Below are 17,593 nucleotides of genomic sequence, written 5' to 3'. Positions count from 1 at the left end.
CCCCAAACTGAGAAAACAGACTTCCTTTGAGTAATAATAAAGCAATTACTTCTTTGTATGAACTTTATGCTCCATCAGAAAATGACCTTCTGCTCTTCAGAAGCTGCACATTCTCTCTCCTCACCTTTTACCTTAAGTGAATTTAGGGGCTTTAGTGCTTTTTCATGGGACAAAACAATAATTATTTCTAGTAATCTGGAAAGATTTTTAAATTTCTGGTCCATCGAGAGAGGACACATACTGCAAATTGCAACTAGTGAAAAATTCAACTAATTCATATTTCCGACCTAACTCTGGATATAATATTTCTTCACTCCAAACATCCTTGTTTCTCTAATTCAGATTGCCCTTCTAAACTGATTGACTCAGGAAACTACAAAGCCATGGCATAGAGGGGGATATACAAAGGTGGATAGGCAAATGGCTGGAAAACCGAAAGCAGAGAGTGGGCATAAATGGGAAGTTCTCCGACTGGGAGAAAGTGACTAGTGGTGTACCCCAGGGCTCGGTACTTAGGCCGATCCTTTTTAATATTTATATCAATGACCTGGAGGAAGGAACATCCAGTGAGATCATCAAGTTTGCAGACGATACAAAACTATGCCGGGCGATCAGATCGCAGGATGATAGAGAGAAACTCCAGAGCGACTTGTGTCGGTTAGAAACATGGGCGGAGAAATGGCAGATGAAGTTCAATGTGGAGAAATGCAAGGTAATGCATTTAGGCAATAAAAATAAGGAATACGAGTATACAATGTCAGGTGCAACTCTGGGGAAGAGTGAACAAGAAAAGGACCTGGGTGTACTGATAGATAGGACCCTGAAGCCGTCGGCACAATGCGCGGCAGCGGCAAAGAAGGCAAATAGAATGTTGGGCATGATAAAGAAAGGAATCTCGAGTAGATCGGAGAAAGTTATAATGCCGCTTTATAGGGCAATGGTCAGACCACACTTGGAATACTGCGTCCAACATTGGTCTCCCTACCTAAAGAAGGATATAAAACTGCTGGAGAGGGTGCAGAGACGAGCAACAAAACTGGTGAAGGGTATGGAGAAACTGGAATACGAGGACAGACTTATAACACTAGGATTGTTCTCCCTTGAGAAAAGGAGACTGCGTGGGGATATGATCGAGACCTTCAAAATACTGAAAGGAATCGACAAAATAGAGCAGAGAAGATTATTTACATTGTCCAATTTGACACGGACTAGAGGACATGTAATGAAGCTAAGGGGGGACAGGTTCAGGACTAATGTCAGGAAGTTCTGCTTCACTCAGAGAGTGGTTGACACCTGGAATGCCCTCCCAGAGGAGATTATGACGGAATCGACCGTCCTAGGCTTCAAGAGCAAACTAGATGCATATCTCCTTAAGAGAGGCATATAAGGATATGGTGGACTATAAATTAAGCCAGGTGTACACCTGGCAGGGCCTCCGCGTGTGCGGATCGCCGGACTTGATGGACCGAAGGTCTGTTCCGGAGAAGGCAGTTCTTATGTTCTTATGTTCTATTTTGCGATGGCCCTTATGCATATTCTCAAGAACTGGAAATCTGCCTCACTGTTGGACTACATTTTCTGGTGAACTCTGTACAATAAATATGAACAGTATGCTTTAGAAAAACGGTATATTTCTTCATCACACTTCCATAATTCTCATCATATATCACCCTGGAAGTTTCTGGATCAGTATGTTCAATTACCGGATGCTAGGCTACACCTTGGGGGTTAGCGCCCAAGAAAAAGATCTGGGTATCATTGTAGACAATATGATGAAACCTTCCGCCCAATGTGTGGTGGCGGCCAAAAAAGCAAACAGGATGTTGGAAATTATTAAAAAAGGGATGGTTAACAAAACTAAGAATGTCATAATGCCCCTGTATCGCTCCATGGTGCGACCTCATTTGGAGTGTTGTGTTCAATTCTGGTCTCCTTATCTCAAGAAAGATATAGTGATGCTAGAAAAGGTTCAAAGAAGAGCAACCAAGATGGTAAAGGGGATGGAACTCCTCTCGTATGAGGAAAGACTAAAACGGTTAGGGCTCTTCAGCTTGGAAAAGATACGGCTAAGGGGAGATATGATTGAAGTCTACAAAATCCTGAGTGGAGTAGAACGGGTACAAGTGGATCAATTTTTCACTCCGTCAAAAATTACAAAGACTAGGGGACACTCAAAGTTACAGGGAAATACTTTTAAAACCAATAGGAGGAAATATTTTTTCACTCAGAGAATAGTAAAGCTCTGGAACATGTTGCCAGAGGATGTGGTAAGAGTGGATAGTTTAGCTGGTTTTAAGAAGGTTTGGACAATTTCCTGGAGGAAAAGTCCATAGTCTTGTTATTGAGACAGACATGGGGGGAAGCCTCTGCTTGCCCTGGAGTGGTAGCATGGAATATTCCTACACTTTGTGTTTTGGCCAGGTACTAGTGACCTTTATTGGCCACCATGAGAACAGGCTACTGGGCTTGATGGACCATTGGTCTGACCCAGTAAGCCTATTCTTATGTCTCAACTGATTATTCAGGTTATTGTAGCTGCCCCTTTTCTCAACTTTTTTCTTCAGTTTTAGGATCGTCAAGGAACTGAAAGGGACTATAGCTGAACTGCTTCAACTAATAGCCAATCTGTCGATCAAATCGGGAAAGATTCCGGAAGACTGGAAGGTGGCGAATGTTATGCCGATCTTCAAAAAAGGTTCGAGGGGAGATCTGTGAAACTATAGACCGGTGAGTCTGACCTCGGTACCAGGAAAGGTGGTAGAGGCACTGATAAAGGACCACATCATTGATCACCTTGACGGACACAATGTGATGAGGACCAGCCAACACAGCTGCAGCAAAGGCAGATCCTGTTTGACGAACTTGCTGCACTTCTTCGAGGGATTAAACAGGCAGATAGACTAAGGTGACCCGTTCAACATTGTATATCTGGATTTTCAGAAGGCGATCTACAAGGTTCCGCATGAATGACTACTTCGGAAAATTGCAAGCCATTGAATTGAGGGTGAAATACTCATGTGGATTAAAAACTGGCTGGAGCATAGGAAATAGAGAGTGGGGGTAAATGGACAATACTCGGACTGGAAGAGCGTCACCAGTGGGGTGCCGCAGGGCTCGGTGCTTGGACCCATGCTCTTCAACATTTTTATAAACGATCTGGACATTGGTACGATGAGTAAGGTGATTAAATTTGCGGATGATACAAAGTTATTTAGAGTGGTGAAGACATAGGGGGATTGCGAAGATCTGCAATGTGACATAATCAAGCTCGAGAAATGGGCAGCGACATGGCAATTGAGGTTCAAAGTGGATAAGTGTAAAGTGATGCATGTTGGTAACAAAAATCTCTTGCACGAATACAGGATTAGAGAATGACACGGGGAAAAAATCTGTCCCTGTCACCGCCCCGTCCCCGGCCCACCATCCTCTGCACCGCCCCGTCACCGCCACTGCCATCCCATTCACCGCCCCGTCACTGTCCCCGCAGCATCCATATAAGCCTTAGTACTGTAATATTTAGCTTATTCCTTTCTTATAAATCAAAGTTCCTGCTGCTGAACTAGAGAAAGAGATGTTCAGCTGGCAGGGCTTTGTTTATACATTTTTATCAACACAACTAATATACTACTTTATCCTAAAGCAAAAAATAAATAAATAAATATAATTTTTTTTTCTACCTTTGTTGTCTGGTTTCTGCTTTCCACATCTTCTCATTCAATTCCTTCCATCCACTGTGTGTCTTCTCTCTGCGTCTTCCATTTGCTGTTACTGTGCCTCTCCCTTCACCACCCCCCAATTGGTCTAGCACCCATCTTCTTCCCTCCGCTCCCGCATAGTCTGGCATCTGTCTTCTTCCCTTCCAGCATCTTCTCCCCACTCTGTCTTCCACATTTCCTTTCAAGGTCTGTTCCTCTCCACCCTCCTTCAATGTCTGTTCTATTCCTTTTCACCCTTCCCTCCCTCATTTACCATCTGTTACTTTCTACCACTCTTCAGCTCCTCTTGCATGGCCTATCTATCTACCTTCCTCCATCTTATTTTCGTGGCACGTTACAATGTAATTTGTGCAAGCCACTGGAGCCTGGGAGCTCGGTCCCTGTCCCATCCCCACAAACCATCTCGCTTCTGTGCTCCTATTTTTCCCATTTCTAATATCTCCCCTGTGTATCTGCCATTGCCCCCCCCCCCCCTGTGTCCATATACCATCCCCATGGCATGTCCCCTTTATGTCTCTGTCCCTATGCCCCATGCACATAATTTCCCCTCTTTCTGTTATCTTCCTGTGTCCAGATTTCCCCTATCTTCCTCTTCCATACCAGTGTGTCTCTTCTTTTCAACCCCATCTAGCTTCTTTCCCTCTTTCTTCCCCCCCCCCACTGCGTCCAGCATCTGGCTCACCTGCCTGTCCTCCCCTTTCTTTCCTGCTGTGGGTTTTTCTTTCCCTCTTCATCCCCTTGGCCCAGAATCCTTTTCCCTTTCACTCCCTCCTTCCAGTGTGAGCTGGGAACATGCGCGATCGCGCGGTCCCCGCAGCCCCCACCCACCCGCCCGCCCAATCGATGGTAGCGTTTAGCCAGCTCCCTCCCTTCACCTCACCTTAGTTTGCAGGCTTTCTTTTTCGGCGACCTGCACACTTTCAAAGAGCCGCGCACGCGCGGCTGCTCAGTGTTCAATCTTCTGCTCTGCTGCAACTTCCTGTTTCCGGTTGCATCAGAGCAGAAGATTGAACACTGAGCAGCCGCGTGTGCGTAGCTCTTTGAAAGCTTGCAGGTAGCCGAAAAAGAAAGCCTGCAAACTAAGGTGAGGTGAAGGGAGGGAGCTGGCTAAACGCTACCATCGATCGAGCGGGTAGGGGCTGCGGGGACCGCGCGATCCTTGATGCCTCACTGCGGAGACAAGACCATTCACCGCTCCACGGGGCGGTGAATGGCTTGTCCCCGTCCCCGCAGTGACTGCTATTTTTCTTTCCCCGTTTCAGCAGGTTACTTGTGGCTAAACGCGGCTAGCCACGGGTAACCGCCACCGTGTCATTCTCTATACAGGATGTCCGGGGTGGTACTTGGAGAGGCCTCCCAGGAAACAGACTTGGGAGTTCTGATCAACAAGTTGATGAAGCCATCCGCGCAATGCACGGCGGTGGCGAAAAAGGCAAACAGAATGCTACGGATGATAAAGAAGGGGATCACGAACAGATCGGAGAATGTTATCATGCTGCTGTACCCGGCCTTGGTGCACCCTCACCTGGAGTACTGCATCCAGTACTGGTCGCTGCACATGAAGAAGGACACGGTACTACACAAAAGGGTCCAGAGAAGAGCGCTAAAATGGTTAAAGGGCTGGAGGAGTTGCCGTACAGTGAGAGATTGGAGAAACTGGGCCTCTTCTCCCTTGAAAAGAGGAGACAGAGGGGGGACATGATCGAAACATTCAAAATACTGAAGGGAATAGACTTAGTAGATAAAGACAGGTTGTTCACCCTCTCCAAGGTAGAGAGAACGAGAGGACACTCTCTAAATTTAAAAGGGTATAGATTCCGTACAAACATAAGGAAGTTCTTCTTCACCCAGAGAGTGGTGGAAAACTGGAACGCTCTTCCGGAGGCTGTTATATGGGAAAACATCCTCCAGGAATTCAAGACAAAGTTGGACAAGTTCCCGCTAAACCGGAATGTACTCAGGTAAGGGTGGACTCATTTAGAGAACTGGTCTTTGACCAAAGGGCCGCCCTATGAGTGGACTGCTGGGCACGATGGACCACTGGTCTGACCCAACAGCGGCAGTTCTTATGTTGTTTTTCCTGTTTGTTGTTTCTAACGTTATGCATCTCTGATTGTATTCTTGTGTAAGCATTTTATGTATTATTAAAAATTTTGAACTAAAAAAACTTGTTCATCTCTTCTTAAGATGGAGGAAAATCCATGTTCCTTTGTGATAGATTAAACCTTAAAGCAATATGTCATAGCAGATCGTGCCCGGGAGAGGATGAGACTGCAGGACCTCTGCACTCCCTCACACTCGTGCCCCTGTACCATTCTCTATAGTACCTCCCACTGGGAGAGATTGGGATTGCAGGAGCCGAGTGTTCTCTCAGTTCTGATATGAACGGATCCTTAGGGAGGCCTTATTTGGGTAAGAAAAGGCATCCTGCCCTAGAAGCAAAGTCATCGTCTCTCCTCCCCCAAGCACCTCCTACCAAGGCACTCTGGTGTAATCAGACAGCTTCTTTATAGTTGATCATTAACCAGGGGAAAGAGGAGAGAGCCCAGTGCTTAACCCTTTGGAAGAAAACGCTGCCAGATCCTGGTTTCTCAGAGATGCTTTTCCACATTAGGCATCAAACGGTTAAGGAGAGAGGATATGAATCATTTCATACAATGTACAACAAGAAGAGCAGACTCTTGCAGCTGCTCGTGCCTTGCCTCTGCCCTGGGCCTATCCCCTCCCGTTCATTTCCTGCTTTGCACTCTTAAAACTGTTTCTTGAGCAGCTGAGAAGTACATTTCAGTGGCTTTCTTAGCATGGATTTGTGCTCAGATAGAAAGTGGCAGTGGCCTGAGAATCTGTAGAATTCTCTATTTACTGTATAAAGTCTGTTGAATAGGGCCTGAGGCACCTTCAAACTCTCGATTTACTGTGGTCAGTTTCTCTGGTCTCAGTTTTTGGGCTACTTCTTGTGCTGGTAGGGTTGCTGGGGTGAGGAGGAGAAGGGTACCCATCACTCACTGTATTGGTACGCCTGTCCTCATAGCATGTCACTTCCCCCAAAACACTTGGTTACTTACTAGTTATGTTTTATAACAGGGAGTGGAATGTGAACTGATTGTGGTATTGGGGTGGGGTACGGGGGGAATTCCCAGAGTATTTGTAAAATTTAAATTAAGAAAAAAAAACCTTCAAGTTCAAGTTTATTTATTCTTGATGAATCGCCTATTTAAATTACTAGGCGATGTACAATAATAATAACATAAATTAATAAAATTAAACAAATAAAATGTTAATGTTGACATAAAAACAAATTTGTTGTTAGTTAAAATTTAACAAACTGAGTGTAGACATAACTTTAAAATAATTTTGTGGGTAAGACTTACAAGACATGTGTGGTTAAGAAGGGGAATAGTTACAATTTTTGATAGAAGAGAAGAAAAAACATAAAAGGGAAGAACAAGTAGAGGGGTAATAATAGCTGTTAAAAAAAAGAAAACTCCAGGTTGCAATTGAAAAATAATCGATTTTTTAGTGTCCTAAGATCAATACGCATCTTTAAAGAGAAAGGTTTTTAACGTTTTTTTAAACAGTGTTAGATCTTTTAGTTCTCTAATGTATTGTGGTAAAAGATTCCATGAATGTGGGGCCATAACTGAGAACATGTCGTGTCTTCTAGTTCCTATCATTTTAATTGAAGGCACGGAAAGAAGATTAAATGAAGTTGAACGAAGTGATCGTGTTGTACTATAAGGGATAAGCCATCTGTTAATAAATTGGGGTTCATTAAAGTTTAAAGCTTTAAACACCAAAAGCAATAATTTAAAGGTGATGCGATGGCTTATCGGAAGCCAATGGGATTTAATCAGCAGTGGGGTAACATGATCATATTAAACATTGAAAACGTTTTTATTCCCTGTAGGAAGATCTGGCGAAAAGCCAGTATCCACTATCCAGTCTCACTAGCCAGTGCCGGGCCAGTTTAAAAAATATTCAGTGACATCTTGACTATTTCAGTTGAACTGGACATGTCTGCTTGTGTGTTTGACTGAAAAAGACAGGATTCCCGGTGTTGGGATGGGTGGAAAGAGTAAGTTGGAGTCATTGAATGAAACCAAATGAAGGATTCAAAAGCTACTGGGTGGGGGACAGGAAAGAGGGGCACGCAGGTATATGATTTTAGAAGACAAGTTTTATAGAAAATAATAGAGTAATGACAGTTAGTGAATGGATATGTGCATAAGATATAATTGAAATGGTCCTTCTTCTTAGATATTTCTGAAACCCAGTACTGTGCTTAGGTTCTATCTACTGGAGTCTCTATCAAAGCTCACTCTGGTCCTCAAGGGCTGGAATACAGTCGGGTTTTCAGGATTTTCCCAGTGAATATGCATTGAAAGCAGTGTATGCAAATAGATCTCGTGCATATTCATTGGGGAAATCCTGAAAACCCGACGGGATTCCGGCCCTCAAGGACCGGAGTTGCCCACCCCTGCGAGTCTAGCTCATCCAAACCATCCCAGCCCATCCTCAACTGAATGGCCATATATGGGACACAGACCATGCAAGTCTGCCCAGTACTGGCCTTAGTTCTTCAATATCCTCTATGTTCATCCCATGCTTTTTTGAACTCTGTTACCATTTTCCTCTCCACCACCTCCCTTGGAAGCGCATTCCAGGCATCAGCCACCCTCTCTGTAAAGAAGAATTTCCTAACATTACTCATGAGTCTACTACCCCTCAACCTCAGATTATGCCCTCTGGTTTTAGCATTTTCCTTTCTCTGGAAAAGATTTTGTTCTACTCTAATACCTTTCAAGTATTTGAACATCTGAATCATATCTCCCCTGTCCCTCCTTTCCTCTAGGGTATACATATTCAGGGCTTACAGTCTTTCCTCGTATGTCTTTTGGTGCAAACCTACTACCATTTTCGTCACCTTCCTCTGGACTGCTTCAAGTCTTTTATGTTCTCCAGATACGGTCTCCAAAATTGAACACAATACTCCAAGTGGGGCTTCACCATCGACCTGTACAGGGGCATTAACACCTTTCTTCTACTGGTTACACCTCTCCCAATACAGCCCAGCATCCTTCTGGCAATAGCCACTGCCTTGTCACTCTGTTTTTTCACCTTTAGATCTTCAGAAACTATCGCCCCAAGATCCCTCTCCCCATCCGTGCTTATCAGCCTCTCACCTCCCATCACATACGGCTCCTTCCAATTTCTAATCCCTAAATGCATTACTATGCACTTCTTTGCATTGAATTTTAATTGCCAGATATTAGACCATTCCTCTAACTTTTGTAGATCCTTTTTCATGTTTTCCTCTCTCTCCTCGGTATCTGCTCTGTTACAAATCTTGGTATCATCTGCAAAAAGGCAAACCTTTCTTTCTAACCCTTCAGCAATGTCGCTCACAAACATATTTAATAGGATCAGCCCCAGTACTGATTCTTGAGGGACTCCACTACTCACTTTTCCTTCCTCCGAGTGACTTCTATTAACCATCACCTTCTGGTATCTGTCCGTCAATCAGTTTCTAATCCTTTTCACCAATAGGGGTCCTAACTTTAGCCCGTCAAGTTTGTTCAAGAGCTTTCTATGAGGAATCGTGTCAAAGGCTTTGCTGAAATCTAAGCAAATTACATCTAGCATATGCCTTTGATCCAATTCTCTGGTCACCCAATCAAAAAATTAAATCAGATTCATTTGGCACGATTTACCTTTAGTAAAACCATGTTGCCTCGAATCCTGTAACTTGGATCCTGTAAGATTCTAGGAATTTTACTATCCTTTCTTTCTTTCTTTCAGCAATGCTGAAAGATATACGGCAGAATTCACGTATAACATAACATAAATCTTTATTTATATATCGCAAAAGGTAGTATAAAAATATGAATTAGTCAAATTGTTGAATGTTTGGTCTTTAACCACGAGTGCTATTTCTACATTCAAACATATATGCTTACGTGGTATATCATATGTTAATAAAACATAAAGATATGGATAAATTATTACCCCTATCCATATAACTTTAATCCAAATGACAAGTCGACTTAGACAGACAGAGTTATCCCTTCAGAAGGTAGAATCTGAAAGCAAGACTTTTATTCATATCATGTTGGAAGATTAACAAAGGGATCCTTCTGAACGAGGGCTTGTTACTTTGTTGGTCTTAATCTGTTCTCATAATCTTTTTATATTCCATGGCAGCTGTTTCCAGATCACCTAACCTGACAGGTTATTCCAGTCACTTCTGTGGGAAATACTTGGTGACATCTCTCTATACACATTACATCTTATGAACTCCAGAGGGAACTCTTTAGCACAATGCAATTACTAGAGTAAACGCTAGCGGTAAATTTGAGAGACTGCGATCATACTCCACATACCCTGACTTAGAGGAGTGACGTTTGTTGCTATCTTGGATCTCTTAGGGAGAAGAAGAGTAGATAGTGTGGATGGGCAGATGAAAGACCATGTGGCTCAGAGATTTACTCTCATCTGGTAAGGAAAGATTTGTGTAACCTGTAATAGGTGAAGTTCTTTAGTTTCCTTTCAGTACATCTGACCCACCATGAAGTTGAAGACAGCTAATGTGAGATTCTCCTTTAAGTGAACCAGAGATTCAAGATGAAGTCTTAACAGATCGACAGGAACCAGATGGTTATAGAAAAGGAATCTGCTTTTCTCTCCAGTCTACAGATGGATCAAATCTGGTCACTTCAGTGATGCTCAGAGGCGTGAAGGCTTTGAAAAGAAACGGCTGGTGACAAAGATGTAGCATTCGGCATCTTTTGAAGATCTGGGGGATTTACAAGTGTCCTTCCTCACTTGAGTCCTCTGGAAGACATAAAGTGGGGAAAAGAATTACAAGGCTTTCTCGGATGAGTATAACTGTTGTGTAGATAAAGAAGGAGTGTGTGTACTTCGAAAAGAAATAGCAATCTTACAAAATAGATTTCATATTTCAAAAGACTGAAACCAGGGGCTGATTCTAATGCTCAGAGCAGAGTTCCCTAGTGGGAAAAGTAACGGCAAAGAAGCATTTCTGAACGACCATGCTAATGTGAAAATGATAAGAAAATTTACTGTCAAAAGTAACTCCTAATAGTTTTAGAGTAGGGACAATTTTGATGAGGAGCGATTCAAGCTTCAGGGGGGCCTGAAGCGTTGTTCCTTCTTTAAAAGGAAAAATCATGAGTTTCGATTTGTTGATGTTAAGAGATAATTTATTTGAGTCTAACCATGATTTAATTTTTCCTAATTTATGGTTAATGGATGCTACCTCTTCTGTATTGTTGAGATCAATGGGATGGATTAATTGCACATCATCGGCGTAAGCAAATGTGGTGAAGCCAATAGATTGGCCCACCGTCAGAAGGGGCGACATAAAGATATTGAAGAGCAATGGTGACAAATGGAACCCTGTGGTATTCCGTGTTTGGTGGAAAAAGGTTCAGACGATGTGCCATTAAAAATGACCTTAGATGATCTGTCAGTAAAGTAGGAAACAAACCAGTCCATGACCTGGTCGGATACATCAATTTCATGAAGTCACGTTAATAGCAGGCTGTGATCTATAGTATCGAAGGCAGAGGAGAGATCTAAGGAAATAAGCAGAACTGATTGATGATGATCAAGATGGTATAGTATTTTAGTAGTAAGTCCTAGCAAAGAAAGTTCTGTAGAATGGTAGTGATGGAAACCAGTTTGGTTAGGATGAAGTACATTTGTTTTCTCAACGAATTCGGAGATTTGATGGAAAACTATTTTTTCAGTAAGTTTTGCCATGAATGGTATGTTTGCTATAGGTATGGCCAGTAGGAAAAAGGAGGTATTGATGCCACTGCATAAGACTCTGGTGAGACCTCATTTAGAATATTATGTACAATTCTGGAGGACGCACCTTCAAAACAGGATGGAGTCGGTCCAGAGGAATTGTGTGTGGTCTTCATAATAAGGCGTATGGGGACAGACTTAAAGATCTCAATATGTATGCTTTAGATGAAAGGCGGGAGAGGGGAGATATGATAGAGACGTTTAAATACCTAAGTGATGTAAATGCGCATGAGTCGAGTCTCTTTCATCCGCTTCAATTTGTTACATCCATAAAAATCTTAGGGGTCACCTTTGACAATAAACTTACTTTTCAAGAACATATTAGTTGTGGGTCAAATCTTGTTTCTTCAAACTTCGACTAATACGGTCAATATCAAAATTCTTGGAACCTAAATCACTAAATATTCTAATTAATTCATTGGTGATCTCCAAATTAGACTATTGCAAAAGATTACTTATTGGAATTACTCAAAAAGAACTAAGGAGACTTCAGATAATACAAAATACAGCCATCAAAATCATAACAAATTACCCCTCTGTTGGAAAAGGCCCATTGGCTTTCAATGAAATATAGGATTTCTCATAAAATGTCATTATTAACAACAAAATTGATTGATAAACTTCTTGTTCCTTATGAACCATCCTGAACACTTAGATCATCTGATCTTGGATTACCAAACGCCAGGACATCTTTTCTGTTGTCACACCACAATATTGGAATTCACTTCCCACCAATCTGAGAACTGAAAAGAATCTTGATCGGTTTAAAGGTTTACTTAAGTCATTTGTTTAAAGAAACTTTTACACTACGACGTCCTTCATTTCCAGGCTGTTTTTATCAACTATCAAGGAAACACAGGCTCATTCCCGGACCTTTTCGTCCTTCCCTTAAATGTTCTTTTCTTTTACAATTGTATTTCATACCTTTTTAACCTTTCGTTTCCCATTAGTCAAAATGTCCATGTTTTAATTCTGTTATTTGTGTTGTATTTTTTTAATCCCTGAAATATTTTATTGTAATTCTCTTAGAAATCTAGATGAGTGATTTTATCAAATTTTAATAAAACTTGAAGAAGCTCTGGAATGAGAGGGCATACGATGAATTTAAGAGGTGATGGGCTCAGGAGTAATCTAAGGAAATACTTTTTTACAGAAAGGGTGGTTAGATGCATGGAACAGTCTCCCAGAAGAGGTGATGGAGACATAAGAACATAAGAAGCGCCATCTCCGGATCAGACCTTCGGTCCATCAAGTCCGGCGATCCGCACACGCGGAGGCCCTGCTAGGTATACACCTGGCTTATTTTATAGCCAACCATATCTTTATATGCCTCTCTCAAGGAGATATGCATCTAGTTTGCTTTTGAAGCCTAGGACTGTCGATTCCGCAATAATCTCCCCTGGGAGAGTATTCCAGATGTCAACCACTCTCTGTGTGAAGCAGAACTTCCTGATATTAGTCCTGAACTTGCCCCCCCTTAGCTTCATTTCATGTCCTCTTGTCCGTGTCAAATTGGACAATGTAAATAATCTTCTCTGCTCTATTTTGTCGATTCCTTTCAGTATTTTGAAGGTCAAACCCACCACCCAATTTGTTAATTTTTTCAATAATAGTGTAGAAAAAACTATCACTTAGCTTCTGAAAAGTGAAAAGGTCCCAAACTTTGTCAAGGAACCCGAAACTGGGGATTCTAACACTTCAAAATGCCAAAGGTATCAGGCAAAGTGGTAGCAATACATTTAGTTCTGTCATATAAAAGTTTCAAAATCTCTGCTTGTTAGCTAAGTGATAGTTTTTTCTACACTATTATTGAAAAAAATGAACAAATTAATTTATATGAAAAGTTACAATATTATTCCTTGCGCAGTGATTGGGCGGTGGGTTTGGGTACAAGAGCTTAAGGTCTTGGCCAGATTACACACTTCTGAGTGCATGAGAATTCCACTGAATATATAAATAAGTTGATATATTTGTATTAACTCATGACATTTTCATATTACGATTATTTTTACTAATCTCCTATCTAAAATAACATTTGAAGCTCCCCAACACAACTACGTCCAGAAAAAGGACAGAATGAGACATCCGGGTTTTTCTTCTACTGAAAGCAATGGCAGTAAAACCCAGATGTCTCAATCCGTCCTCCTTTTTCTGGAGCCATGTTACCCTAGTTATAGGCTGTATGGTTTTTATCTGTCCTCAGTGTTTACTCTGTGTATATATAAGAAAGGCATGGGCTTCTTTGGGCCTCAGGGAAGGTGAAATTTCAGTGGGATCAACAGTTATAAAATACACATTGCAGGAATAAATTTGTGCAGTGCTAGGGAAAGAGGGTAGGAGTTGATTTTTGTAAAGCTACCTACTCGTCTGTTGCTTTAATACCTCTGTCTTCATGGAAGAGCTTTGGGCACAATTTTTTCTCCTATTCCCTATGGGGGCAACTTTTTAAAGCATTTTTTACATGTAGAACAGAGAGGTGCATGTAGAAATCTCTTATCAAGGCACAGAACTCTCTCTTGTCTGCATAAAATGCGAATTTACCTTTTTTTGAGGGCCTGATAGAGGATGCATCACCAAATTATTTAACCAGCTGAATTATTTCAGCTTCCTGGGAAAGTGAGGGTCCGAGTATTGGACCGAGATCCAAGAAAGCCAAGTTAAAATCTTGCTTCTCGTACTCTGGTGCTCCTTGTGAGTTTGTCTGTCACTCGCTCCCCAATCACTACAGGTACAAAGGTCGTAAGCTCTCTGAGGACAGGAAAAGACCTACCTTAACGGCATAGAAAACTGGCTTTTAGATCAGGCATGGAAAGATGCCATCACCTCCCTCGACAGTATCATGAGCAAGGGCGGGACAAAATCTTAACATATAATGTTTTATATTTCTGACACCTCATTGCCTGTATTTATTCTTATTTGGTAATTTTCTGTTAATTAAATTGTAAATTTATGTTGAGCTGAAGCAGCTGTGCATCACCTTCATAAAAATGGTTAATGGCCTACAGACACAAAGAAAGGCAAGAGGATGGAATACAAATATAGCACATTTCCATCAAAGTATAACGTAAATAACTCACCAAATAAACAGAAAAGCAAAAGAAACAACAAAAAAAAGAGCAGGGAAGGTAACTTGCAGGGAGCGGCAGGTACAGCCCTGGCCACCTCCCTGGGCAGACTGGATGGCTCATGCTGGTTTTCTCTGCCGTCATTTCAAGGACATGTTTATATCTGATACAGCCAAGTCAAAGAAACTCCCTCTCGGCCCCCCCCCCCAAAAAAAAAAAAGGAATTAAAGCAGGCAAGAAACAGAGAGGATGTAATTCTAAGAAATAAATGCAAATCCCAACTTCCATCATCAATTATTTAATATTTCCTACTATCTAAGAAAAAGAACATAAGAATTGCCGCTGCTGGGTCAGACACGTGGTGGCCCTTAGGTCAAAGACCAGTGCCCAAGTTATTTGCCTGTCACACTTAGCAACTGAACGTTCATACTGCCCCTGATGCTTCAAGGGGTGGCGAGTGGGGGTTAAACACACCCACTTCTGCACTCCCCTGAGCTAAACGCATCCACGGACTGCTGGGTTTACAGGTAACCCATCCGAAAAGTACAGGTTTCACACGATACATTTTACCCAGATAAACAGCTTTGAACTTCTCCTCCTGACTGAGGAATTCAAAAGAGACTCAGGACCTGCAGGATAATGAACATATAACCAGAGCGTGTGTGAATATGAGCTCTGCTGCTGGCAAGGACCCCCATGGGCTCTGGGCGAGTTATATTCTCACTGCCAGGCCTTGTCTGTGGGCACCAGATTCTGCTGGTCTTAAGGATCTGTTTCTGGCAATGGAGGTGACTGCATCTGACTTACCTCAGCTCGTCCTGCCTCTGTTCTGACCTGCTGTTCCCTAAACACTGGGCACCCTGTCTGTGTCCAAATCTTCCCTGTGCTGTTCCCAGTACCGCCCCTGGCACTCCTTTCTCCGGACCTACCCGCCCCCATTCCTGACATTCCTTCGGTGAGGGACGGCTCAAAGCACTATCAACTACCCCACCCAGAGGATAGAGCAACCCCCCTCCCCAGTGTAGAACAGCCCCCTCCTCCCCTACATACTAGCCTACTGGATAAAGCAGTGGGCTGAGATCCAGGGGATCAAATCTCACTGCAACTTCCCAATGCCTCTGTTACAAACTCAGATTGTAAACCCTCTGGGTCAGGAAATACCAAGTGTGTATGACTAGAACTCACCTTGAGCTACTTCTGAAAAGATGTGAGAGAAATCCAAAATTCCTCCTTCCGTGATACACAAAGGCATCACAGGACAGAGGAATGCACCCCCCACCCCCCCCCCCCCCAATACACAAACCCACTTAAGTCACGCAGCTGCAAAGAGAAATATTGCAGGGTTGAATCTCTCTCCCACCCTGATCTACCTTTCCTATCTGCAGAGTGGTATCAAAAGACCGAGGCTTCACATGCTTCCCCCCATCCACTACTACTATGAATTATAGCGCTACCAGACGCACGCAGCGCTGCACAGAATCACAAAGAGTAAGAAAACAGTCCTTGCTCAAAAGAGCTTACAATCTAAACAGGCAAGACAGACAAACAGGATGTCATGTATCCAGTTAAGGGGAAACGATTAATCTGCTGGCTGGGTTGGAGGGCAGAGGGGAGTACAGGACAATCAAGCCATTGTGACATCACTAATGAGGTTGGCTCTTATTGGTGGAATGAGGCATTATGACATCACAATCTCAGCTCTGCTTCCCAAGGACTGAAACTTCACACTACTAATTATTTCTATAGCGCTACCAGACGCATGCAGCGCTGTACAGAGTCACAGAGAAGACAGTCCCTGCTCGAAAGAGCTTACAATCTAAACTGGCAAGACAGACAAACAGAATATCATGGATATAGTTAAGGGGAATGGTTAATCAGCGGGCTGAGTTGGAGGGCAGAGGAGTAGGGTTAAGGATTAAAGGCTATATCAAAAAGGTAGGTTTTCAGTCTGACACATAACCCTGCCTTCCTACCCTCCTCATTCTCCAACTCCCCACAATAAAGCCTAGAATCAGCTTTACTGTCCTCCTCACCCCTAGAGCTTGTCACACTTCTAGACCTAGAGCACTTTGTGGGCTTCTAGTAGAGGCACAGCGCCATCAAGTGGCCATGACAGTGTATTGCCTTCCAGGCAGGCAAATGGAACGATTGGCTTAGTAACGTTTTCACGCTCTCATCATCCTACTTCAATTTTAGAAAACTGGTAAAAACGAGCTTGTTCAATCGATTTGTTAACTAAGAATCTACTCAGCTCTGCTTACTCAACCAGTAACCCTAATGAACTATATAGCTTTCATATTCCTTCATTATGTAAGATTGTATTGCTGTCTTTGATTGTAACCTCTTCGCTGACTTTGACTGTAACCTCTTAGCTGATTGTCCAGCACTTCTTGCTGTAAACTGCCTCGAACTTCTATGGCTTTGGCGGTATATAAGAATAAAATTATTATTATTATTATTATTTCTGGTCTGGATTTCTCTTGGATCTGGGTTGCGTTCTTCCTTGATGTACAGGGGGTCTATAGACCCATTTACCTAAGGTCTGCGTTCATCCCCTTGGAGGACATAACGTGACTTGAACTGTTTGCTGTGGCATCAGGATGTGGGTCAGAGATACTGGAGAATACTCCGATGAGTAAGTGAGAGATCAGTCTCTTGTTTTCTGGAAGAGGGATATGCATTTGATCTGTTTAAGCACCTTAAACTAGGGGAAAAATATTTAAAGCATGAAAACTAACAAAATTCTTTTTGGCCTCACCAACTAAACATATTGAAGAAAATGTAACATGGAATGGGATTTTATAGCCTTTTATTCCTACCATTAAAATTCTAGGAGTCTACTTGGATGGCAGCTAAGCTTCTCCCAAATGCCCTGAATAGATCGCTCCACTCCCAGGAGGAAACATGCCTGCAAATACCCCCTGTCATTCTCTCCAACTCCAGAGCGCCAGACGCCAATCTTACTCAACTTATAACCCACTC

The 17,593-nt window shown here is 42.5% G+C and overlaps 1 protein-coding gene across 5 annotated transcripts in view; it reads right to left on the bottom strand.

Annotated features, from left to right (window-relative positions):
* Positions 1–15,508, bottom strand: part of SH2D3A (SH2 domain containing 3A) — a 31,612-nt gene extending 16,104 nt beyond the window's left edge. For 2 of the 5 annotated variants that reach the window (XM_033924521.1, XM_033924526.1), the window contains exons 1-2: positions 15,419–15,508; positions 10,097–10,547 (exon numbers count right to left, since the gene is read on the bottom strand). The gene's annotated coding sequence lies outside the window, so the exon portion shown is untranslated. The remainder of the gene's footprint in view (positions 1–10,096; positions 10,548–15,418) is intronic. The other 3 variants (XM_033924523.1, XM_033924524.1, XM_033924525.1) reach the window with 3 other exon arrangements.
* Between the last annotated feature and the right edge of the window lie 2,085 nt (positions 15,509–17,593).

The sequence above is a fragment of the Geotrypetes seraphini genome, chromosome 16 (assembly GCF_902459505.1).
Source record: "Geotrypetes seraphini chromosome 16, aGeoSer1.1, whole genome shotgun sequence".
Taxonomy (NCBI): domain Eukaryota; kingdom Metazoa; phylum Chordata; class Amphibia; order Gymnophiona; family Dermophiidae; genus Geotrypetes; species Geotrypetes seraphini.
The sequence above is the reverse complement of the archived record's forward strand: the minus strand, read 5'-3'. Positions and strand labels throughout refer to the sequence as shown.